Genomic DNA, 11,986 nt, shown 5'->3' with positions numbered 1-11,986 from the left:
GTCCTGATAGCCACTTGCTTGTGCAATGGGGTGAAGTTGAAATTCATTTAGTATTGCTTGTTTGAATGTTCCCATCGATGTGTTAGGACTGCAACTAGTCAGTCTGTAATTGGCATATGTGCATACTGTGCATATTGCCTCGATATAGCCTTATTTCACAAGCATGGTAAGCAGAGATGGATAGTGGCTAGCAGTGGAATCCAGTTTGACACGCGTTTCGTCCTATTTGGGACTCATCAGCTGGATGTACCTGCTTATTGAATAACAAAACATACCAAATGTCATTGATTGTTCTAATCCCAACAGAAAATGATGGATATTATAAATTTATTTATGATGAATATACTATTCAGTAGACAATTGAAAACTTTGATTTAAACAAACATGTATGTTTACATTTCACTCAGCAAGATTTTATAGTTTTCACAAAGAAACAGAATTTAGTTACTAAGACAATTAGGTTGTTAAATTTGGGATTTGAAGTAATCTCTTTAGCATCATTTATGTTTTTAACGGAAGCGTGGAAAAAACGGAGACAAAGAGAAGGGAAATAATTTAAAATGATTACTTCACTTTCTAGTTATGTTTTTATCGGTGAATTGTCCTTTAGTATAAAGAAACAGTTGTTCAGTTTTAATCTTAATTGATTGTTTAACTGAAGTATGAAGATGTGAATAGAGTATCTGGTTGAGGTAGGTACAATCATCGTAACCTATTATTATTAGAAACTTTGAATTACATAACACAGAGTCGGTCTTAATTTCCCGACGCATTCCATCATCGTTTTCCCTTAGATATTATTGAGTTTGAAAATGATTTTGTAGTTGTTTTTATCTTATCAAATAATTCCTTCTTCTTGAATCATATTGTCTGTAATTTGTGTTTTCTACGGATATGTGGTCTCGAGTTTAAACGTTCGCGCACGAGACTGATAAGTCCTAAGTTTGAATCCCGCTGGTGAATGCGTGCTGATGAGTAGTCCCTATTCTAGGACGAAACAGCTGTCCAATGCTTTCAGGTTTTCCAATGGTGGTCTAACTTTAGTTGACTCATGAACTTAAACACTTTTTGTTTAAAAAACAAACAATTATGTTACATGATTATAATGTAATTCTTAACATTCTAAGAGAATTATTCAAATTCTAAAAGGTGATTAAAATTAAAACAAAACGGTATTCTAATCAGATAATGCTAAATTACAATTTTTTTCGTTTTCTATCAAAGGAACAACCCAACAATTTTGCATAATAATGATCACAGAAACACAATGAATATCTATCAACATAGCTGTGTAAAAGAATTTTATGCGTACATGATGTAGCAGAACCACCATTGTCTTGTTTGTTTAAATAATCTTGATTATAATAATTCAAAAATCTAAATAGAGGATTATTTGAAATCATTTCATTATGACCAAAAGAGAGAAAAAAAAGAGAAAAAGGAGGGGGGGACCTATCAGTTTACATTCTAATATCCATGTATATGTGATGAGACAACATGGAGGGGGGTGGTGGGAAAGATATGAATAAACCAAATGAATTTACGATAATGTATAATCCATTCTAATCACCTTGATTCATCCATCATTAATTAAGTATAATGTCGTCGTCGTTATTATTATGTTTACGATTATATTTCAATCTTCATTGTACATATCATTCATGGGATTGGATAATTACATAATAAGATTGATTTACCCTAATACATGCCCATAATGACTTGAGTAGATTAGAACAACTAAAACAAAAAAAATTCGAATGAACCATTGTGAACATAGTATATATGAATTATATTGGAAACATGTTTATAGAGTAAGACATAAAATGACAGATGGGAACTTGAAACAAATAATATACAAAGACATGAATAAATAAATAGCAGCTTTTGTAATTCTCAACACTGACAACCCCCCCTTCTTCTTCAACCCCCCTTCTTCAATACCCCCCTTCAATCATATAACGGAATATAGACAAAAATTTATGTAATCAATGAAGCGAATTAAAACGTATGATTTAGTCTATAATTATTCTTATTTTACAATAATGTTCACAATCAAAAAGAAACATTAATGAACAAAGTATTTTTTTATGTATGACAAATGGTTATTTCATTCTTAAAACAAGAACAAACAAAAAATAAGCAAATGGGCTTAACACACAACATTGACATCATCAATTCAATTGCCATTAATGTTTGAAACAAGTAGGTCTGTGTTACAGAATGTACTATGTTGATGATTTGTCTTATTATTGAAGTACAGTAAGAAGTTAACATAAACACATCAACAAAATGTATCATATTTTGATTACATAATCAAATTATTATAGTTGATAATGATGATGTGTGTGTGGTACTTGTAATTTATTTCAGTTAAATTTGAACCTTTCAAGGTTTCAATGATTAACGTTGAAACAATCAATGAGGCAAAAACGATAGGATTGTAGTTTTATGACATAGTAACACTTATGAATTGAATAAAATCTACTGTTAAACAATATAGAACACCTTGGATACTATCTATCCAAATCAATAAACAAGTTTGTTACTAATCAAATTGAACTGATCTGATAGTATTGACTTAAAATGTTTGTAGTTCCTTTGAAATCTATTACAGTTGAACCTCTAGCAGAAGACAAAAGGTGAGAAATATAAAAGAAGAGCTTTGATTTCAATGTTAGTTTTAACAGTTAAAAGAAGAATATTTATGTGTTAATGGTTGATCTAGATATTCTGGAAGCTTCTAGACATATTCTAAATTCAGTTTAACAAAAGTCTGTATTTGTTCATTTAACATAATGAAAACACAATCTATCTCATTTTACAATTCTCTTAAAAGGTTCTAAGGAACTTTAATTACTTTTTGAAGTCTACTGAATAGTTTACTCAGGCTGTTCTCATGGAGTTACCAAAATACTTTAACCAAAATAAAAATCACTTTATTTACTCTTTTGTGTTTGATAATAGTAAGGAATTCCCAGCTTAGACTATGAAGTATTACAACAAACTAATACTTTGTATCCACCTCATTTGTGAACTGTCAAAAACCATTCATATCACATTTATGTAACACTGATTAACTGTAATTCAATTTTGTCTGAAGGAAAAAATAATCACCATTGATCAGTTCTACTGCTATGGTACTGTACATCATTTATAATATTTGGCATAAAGATTTGGGTGACTATAATGATAAGTAGGATAATCAGTATGATTATCTCGGTCCTTCAGAGGGTCAATCGTAACTCCTATAACTCAATAGTAACATCCGTGTCTGGGACACCGTATAACTCTAAATCTAATCTCACGGGAATAATTAGTTTTTAAACGTTGCAGAAATTGTCTTCCAGATGAATTTCAGCTACACAGAAGTATAGGTTCAGGGAATACCATAGATTACCTTCAACCATTATGTATCAACTAAAATGTACTATGATATCAAGTGAGTTAGACTAGTGACAATATTTCTAATTGTATGAAAGAATTCGATCAGTACTAAGGACTGAACAAGCTCGAAATCGCTTACTACTCTGTAATCAACCAGAAAATTAAAAGATTCTGTTTTAACGAGAACAAGATTAAGAAGTCTATTTATTACAATAACTTTCGAACAGACATGAAAGGGTAACATTAAATCACCTAGCTAGTGGTACCAAGTGAACTACATATATTTTTTGAGACATAGGTTTAAATTAAAATAACGAATTACTAGCATTCTTCCGGTTATACTATAGTTCAATCTATTCTCAAACTTCATTCCTGTAATATGTCAGTCGATAGGCGTTCCAGACATTTTTTGTCAAAGTCGCTTGATATGTATCAAGAGATTACTATGGATGGAACTTTGTGTTCTTTTGATAAACATCCCAGTACAATCATGTGTGAATATATAAATATAACTGGAAGGAATATAAGAAAACTTCATGTCTATGTTAAACTGCCAAGTAACTTTTTCAGTGCTGTAAATTGGACAGAGTAAAAACAAATAATATTCTAACTGATTTTTGATGATTATGTTTGTTTGGCTTGGTATTTCTCATTAAGTATACTATAAATAAAAATACATTTATTTCTAGAAAGAGTCAACCATTTGTAGAGCTTCATTTAAGAGCAAATGGTTTGAATAATTTTTTCTGATTAGCGTTTTTTTAGCGAGTTGGTTTTCTACGGGATGGAGTCGCTAATCCCATGCCCAACCCTCCTCCTTTACCCGGACTTGGGACCGGTAGTAGCCTCCGGAGGAGTTACAGGCGGTGATCGACTGGATCATGAAGACGTCAACATCCGGAGGAAAGCACGGGACACAGTGGACAGGTAGGATGCAGCTGGACGATTTAGACTTCGCGGATGATCTGGCTTTTATATCACAAACGCAACAACAAATGCAGGAGAAAACGACCAGTGTAGCAGCCTGCCGCAGCAGTAGGTGGTTTCAATATAAACAAAGGGAAAAGCAAGATTCTCCGACACAATACAACATGCACCAATCAAAATTACACTTGACGGAGAAGCTTCGGAGGATGTGGAAATCTTTACATATCTGGGCAGCATCATTGATGAACACGGTGGATCAGATGCAGATGTGAGGGCGCGGATCGGCAAAGCAAGAGCAGCATACCTACAACTGAAAAACATCTGGAGCTCAAAACAATTGTCAACCAACACCAAGATCAGAATTTTCAATACAAATGTTAAGACAGTTCTTCTGTATGGGGCAGAGACGTGGAGAACTACGAAAGCCATTATCCAGAAGATACAAGTGTTTATTAACAGTTGTCTACGCAAGATACTTCGGATCCGATGGCCAGACACTATCAGCAACAAGTTACTGTGGGAGACAACAAACCAGATTCCAGCGGAGGAAGAAATCAGGAAGAAGCGCTGGAAGTGGATTGGGCACACTTTGATGAAAATCACCCAATTGTGTCACAAGACAAGCCCTCACATGGAATCCTGAAGGCCAAATGAGAAGAGGAAGACCGAAGAACACATTACGCCGAGAAATAAAGACAGACATGAGAAGAATGACCAAAAACTGGATAGAACTAGAAAGGAGTGCCCAGGACAGAGTGGGTTAGAGAAAGCTGTTCGGTTGTCTATGCTCCATTGGGAGTAACAGGCGTAAGTAAGTAAGTAAGTAATTTAAGAGCAAAATGTCTATTGAATAGTCATAGTTCATCATAGATTTTTTTATTATTCCTTACTCGAATGTCAAATGAATCTTCAGAGAATTGTATGATTACCATTACAAAACTAGTTTCTAACAATGAATTTCTTGTAAAGCACTTGGTAAGGTTATTTAAATGCGACTAATTACAAATCTAAAACACTTTCATAGTTGATAGATAATGAAAATGACTCCTCTCTACATTTCTTGCAATAATCAAGTCTGAAAAATTCATCCCAACCAGTAGGTAGTGTTGTAAAACATAACCATAAATAAGAGGAATGCGTTTATTTTAAAAAGTTACAAGTATAGTATATGAAACATAGCCTTCAATCTTCAATTCTCATCTTTTGGTGTGTTCTGCCATCTGAACTGTATTCTCGTCTGATCTCCAGGTGTTCTTTCAACTCCGTACATTCAATGCACTGAAACTCTTCACTCCATCTGACAATTGTAACAAATTCAATGTCACATTCCTCTACACACTACGTACAAACAATCTTGTGAGTAGTGTCCACTATAGTGTTAGTATGTAGTTTCCAAATCGGAATGAATTAGGTTATAATGTTTGAAACGCTCCCGAAACTGAATATTTATACCATATATATAGGAGATATCGTAAGCAAAGATGGATAGTGGCTAGCAGTGGAATCCAGGACGCGCGTTTCGTCCTATTTGGGACTCGTCAGCTGGATGTACCTTCATCTCAGAGTTTGATGTTCACTCTGGGACTCGAACCCAGTACATCTCGCTTCAAACGTCATCACGTTATCGTTGAAAATATAATAGGCATTTTGTTCTTATTTGTATTCTCGAACAGTTCAATTAGTATAACTATTTGATCTCTTGTATTGAAATATTTCTTATTAGAGAATTTGGATCAAATGAGACTAAATGAAATCATTCTTTCTACATGTTTACTCCTGATAACTTCATTATACTCTCAATTAATTGAGAAAGAAATCGAATAAGCCTGTAATATAAAATGAATGAATAAGTAGAATTAAAAATGAAATGGATTCATCTTCTCGAAGGTACTGATCATATGAAGATCTTAATTGCTTGTCAAAATCACGTAAAACCTTGATCGATATAGACAATCAAATGATATTTCATTCAATATGGATGAAGTAATTCATATGAATATCTCCGCGAGACTAAACTATACTGCCGACCTTTGAACGAATCTTAAATAACCTTGAGAAATATTAGTCAATCAGAAGACACTTAGTATACAGTGAAATATATTATACAAAACTCAAAAATTAAAGGGGATACTGTTCTTTAACATGACTCAAAAACTTCTCAAGGTCAGATATAGGTTCAGAAGTTCTAAAATAATTGTGCATACGGTACAGGAACACATCCATATGGCTCCATAGTAGTCGACCTCTGAAACCATGATAAGGTCTCAAAAATTCTTTTAGCCTCGACCACATAGCTTCAATGTTGTTAGTATATTGGTATGGTTTAGGGTTAGAGTTAAGGTTTAGGGTTAGGGTTTAGGGTTAAGGGTGAGACCATAAGTTATGGACGACCTTTGAGCGACGCTAGAGTAATCCTGAGAGTGTCAACATAATAACTAAAACCAAATGAGGGTATAAACCTGTGTGAAGAATTCAAATTATGATTTACAGTTCATGGTTAAGGTTAGGAATTATACTTAGGGTTTTCATCACGAACTGACATCAGTTATAATGCCAAAACTCTATTTATCCAAATGGATAATTGAATTTCGCGCCAAAATCTTATGATCACTTCTCTTGTAGACGCTGAATTATCACGTCTTCCCTAAAATCCGCTGTAAACCGATCGTACGTAATCATCAGGTACCGAACTTAGCGCCGTGACCTTAAAAACCCGCGAAAGCTTCTGATTGGCTCAGCAGTATAGTTTAGTCTCGCCGAATATCTCATCAAAACCTTAACCATTCAATTGTGATTCTGTTATTTTCTCTTTTTGAGGTTTGTCACCATGTTATTGAAATACACATATACTACTTAAACGTTTAAACGTAGTATAAGATGGTATGAGGAATAATAAATCTGAACTGTGCTAGATTGAATGAATTTACACTATGGAGCCATTAATAAAATCTAGAAGAATATATATATATATATATATAAAATCCCGCAAGGGTGAATGTGGATATGCACTGTTGAGGAGTCCCAAAATAGAACGAAACGGCGTCCAGTGCTTCCAGGTTTTCAATATTGGTCTAGCATCAACCGGTTCATGATCTCAATCAAAAACTTAATAATCTCTACAACTCCATATGGATAAATACACTTATAAACTCCTGACAAAAATTTTGAAGGAATAACGAACATCCATGGGCAAAAGAAGAAAACATGGATTGCTCGAATCAAAGGGGAAAAAATGAAAAAAATGGAAGGGGTTTTAGTGGAGATTTAGTATTTTTTCATAGTTGAAAGCGTGAGTCAATTGAAGCTAGACCACCATCGAAAACCTGGAAACACTGGACGGCCGTTTCGTCCTATTATGGGACTCCTCAGCAGCGTGCATCCACGAACCCGCACTTGCGAGATTCGAAAAAAAAGAGAGCAAATAAAGATTTTATCCTTCCTCTAAAAAACACGACAATCACCTCAACCAAATCTACTGATTTGTTTACAGATTATACTAGTATTTGGTGGTTAGTCATTAAATGTTATGCATAACTGAAACAGTGTGAATACAATGTAGATTTTATGCAGCATTAAAAAAAGTTGAGTGTTATGCCAAACAAATATCATAGTTCTCGATTGATTGATCACTGGGTGGTGATCAGTGTTATGTGTGTCAGGTCCTTCCTGGTGTAGATCGAATCCAATCGACCAAGTTGCAATTTGGCCACTGGTCTAAGTGACTCGACATTGTGTGCACTATGTTGAGATAAAATGGTGGCTGGAGGTACTCAATAGGAGACTCTGGACCCAGGTTTCGTGCTATTTGGCACTCATCAGCAAGGTTTACCTGTAATCTTGAGAGAACTGATGCTCTCCGGCGGATCCGATCTGCACTAAGAAGGACCCGACATAGATCACCACCCAGTTACCAATCAATTGTGAATACGTCTCAGTCTTACAGGAGGTCAGTCGCGGCCCAAATAACTCAGTGGTAACGTCTCTGACTGTGAAGCTGGGTGACACGAGATCGAATCTGTCAGGGAGCATCAGTTCCCTCAAGATTACAGGTAAACCTTGCTAACGTGTTCCAATTAGCACAAAACCTGCGTTCATGGTTTCCTTTTGACTACCTCCAACCACCATCGTAAATATCATACTATTTCTTGAGGGGTTTACCTATTCGACTGGATCATCAAAATTTCCTTAATATGCGATACAAGGTCACAGACAATGTCATATTATATTCCTTGCTGAATTCTGAGAATCAGATAAATGAAGATAATGATCTGCAGTAATTTTTCTGCGCTAATACAGATCGAATCAGTTTGATTATTGTTCTCTGAATGAAGTTGGCTTTGATGGGTCACTGTTCGTCAATTGTAACTAATATTAAAGAGGTTACAATCTGAAAAAATATTCAGCTATTATTCCGTCAGATTTTGAGTAAAAACGGGAGCAGGTAAATTTTTATACTTTCTAGTGCCTTCTAGTTTACAAAATTATCCGTTAATGATCGAAACATCAGATATCACGTTTTATTGATATATACAAGATCACTGATTACTGAGGGGAAAATAGTCAAAAATGTCTAAACCAAATATTCACTTTCGTAAAGAAAACAATACCAATTTTATGAAGGTGTTACACAATTATGAAGCTTCATCGAATGACAAGAAATACTGTGGGGAACGATTCGTTATAAAGCATGCGGTCATCGAGAAACGTAATATTCTAGACATGGAATAAATATATATAGACTGGGAACTAAGAGATAGATAAGGTCTCTTTTCAGAGCCACTTATAAATGGATTTGAATGTACTCCAGTTATTGTATTTGGTATTGTTATATGTATGTATTGATAAATATGAATAAATAATTGTAATTATATGTTCTATTTGGGGTTTCTGTAATTTTGAAGAGAATCCGACTGAGTGCATAGTTAGTATTACAGCCGCTCTAGCGTACATTGCATGCAATTATGTTAACTAGTTTCATAATTTTGCATAAGTTTACATCCATACTAATTAATATAAATTTACAATGACTGGAAATGTGACTTATGTCATTATAATCGATTAGGGTTTGTTAGGAATCCACCTAGATCAGGCGATACTTCGATCAACATGATTCTATTGTATGAAGGGAAATAATTGTACTCAATGTAAGATAACACAACAAATAAAAAAACGTAATAATAGTCCACCTACGAATTAATGTCAATTTATTATTAGAATGGAAGTTTGTGGAGATTGTCGTAATTTTCGATAGTTGAATTCATTAGTCGACTTAAGCTAGACCACCATTGAAAACCGGAAAGACCGAAGGTCTTTGACTCGAGTCCCGCGTGCGGGACCGTAAATGTGCACTGCTGACGAGTCCTATACAAAGATGAAACGGCTGTCCAGTGCTTCCAGGTGATCTAGCTTGAATTGACTCATAAATTCAATTATTGATGATATCAGCTTACCAATATATTGCGATATGGATATGTGAAAAAATAGAAATGATTTCCATTATTCTTACTGTATGTTGAACAGCATGGAAAGCAATATTACTTGATAGTGGACAAAATGTCATTATCTTAAAATTGCCTAAAATTAGTTAGTATCCGATCTACTTCGAACATACTATACCTAGGCAATTGAGATTATTACAATATATGGTTGGACTTATTGTTAGCATCATTCGTACACAATTTTCGGCAAATCTACGCTGGGTTCGAGTTCCAGAGTGAACATCAACTCTGAAATGCAGGTACATCCAGCTGACGAGTTCCAGATAGAACGAAACGCTCGTCAAACTGGATTCCACTGCTAACCACTATCCATCTCTGCTTATAATGCTTGTGAATTAAGGCTATATCGAGGCAATACGCACAGTATGCTTATATGCCAATTACAGACTGACTAGTTGCAGTCCTAACACATCAATGGGAAGATCCAAACAAACAATACTAAAATGAATCAAGTTAGAGTTTTCAAGATTTAGTCAGATTTTAGTCAGATGACATTATATTCTTTAATATTACGTGATTACAGATGTAACAATTGTGTTTGAAATAAACTCTTGTCCAAACACGTTCAAATGATGCTTTTGAGTAGAGTAAGACTATGAAACGTAATTGAATTAAATAAAATCTTTGAACAGGTAAACAATATCTATACAACAAACTAACCTACTACTCACTATCACTGTGTAAGTCTATACAATTGATTTCATCATATGTACTAGTACTTTGATAATGATTAAAATGATTATTATTTATTTACTAACTTCTTAATCATAGTGTGGTGTGTGCTACTGATGTTGACAGATATAAGTAGTATGTATCATCAATCGAAAGTGGAATATGTGGAAGCAGAATGTTAAGAAGATCGAAGAAAAGAGAACGAGAACAAAATATGTGATTGGTGTGGACATGAAGGAACAATGCAGTCTGAGACGATTGATTGACATTTTGCAAGTGAGTTATTTACTGTACGGTTCTCAGATTTTAATTAGATGTTCTGTTATTTTGTGTTAAAATACATTCGATTGTCCCCACTTATTTTCTCGTTCACTACGATAGTAATATACCGATATATACATTCTACCTTTCGAATTTTGTTGTCATTCCACATCAAATGACTTGAATTCACTTTATACACACAATTAACTGTTGAACATGTTTAGACAAGCGTCCAGTATTAACTTGTTTTAAGGCTTGTGCAGCATTAGTAATTAACATTTTAATTCATAGTTGAAAGCATGAGTCAATCGAAGCTAGACCACCATCGAAAACCTGGAAACACTGGACGGCCGTTTCGTCCTATTATGGGACTCCTCAGCAGTGCGCATCCACGAACCCGCACTCGCGAGATTGGAACCCAGGACCTACCAGTCTTGCGCCAGAGCACTTAACCGATAGACCACTGAGCTGGCATCCAACGGTGTTAATGTCTAACTTCAACTGATCCACGAAGTTGAGCAACCATTCACCAATTGTCATCAGTGAGTTCCTATCTCACGACAGACGTGGTTTGCACTCCACTGTTCACTGCTTTTCACTAGAGCTCCTGGATGTACTTCCCGAAGTCACTAGTGAGCATATGATTATATTAATTATCAGAAGGGGTTTTATGGAGATTCTCATGTTTTCAACTATGAAACATACTAAATCTCCACAAAACCTCTTCTGATAATTAACATTTTAATTATTGAACGGTTAGCTCACTAGAATAGCAGTTAAATACCTTGAATTGTCCTAATTCATTATTAATCAAAATTAGTTACTTCGAGAACTTATCATTCCAAATAGATGAACCAATTGAGATAACCATCTATAATCCTACAAATAGAACTATCCAATTAAAATGAGGCATTTTCTATGGGCCTTGACCAATCGAATTTCAATCAAAAAGGGTGGGTATTAGTGAAACAATAACTATGTAATTGGTCTGGATCACTTTTTGTCAGAGAGTTAGATCGGACCAATCATATCAGTAAATGTATGGAATTTTATTATCCACCAACCCTCCCCTTACAAAATTTATCTGCCCCTTAGATATCTATTTGATTTATTATGTGCTTATCTACTCATGTAATCTGTTTAACCAATGAGGTTACTCTTAGCCTGGTAGTAAATAATGTATGATGGTAAATTACTATACTCTATCAATATGTAATCAATTATCATACGGCATTTAATAATAA

This window comes from Schistosoma mansoni, chromosome 1 (assembly GCF_000237925.1).
Source record: "Schistosoma mansoni strain Puerto Rico chromosome 1, complete genome".
NCBI lineage: Eukaryota > Metazoa > Platyhelminthes > Trematoda > Strigeidida > Schistosomatidae > Schistosoma > Schistosoma mansoni.
Note: the sequence above shows the minus strand (reverse complement) of the source record.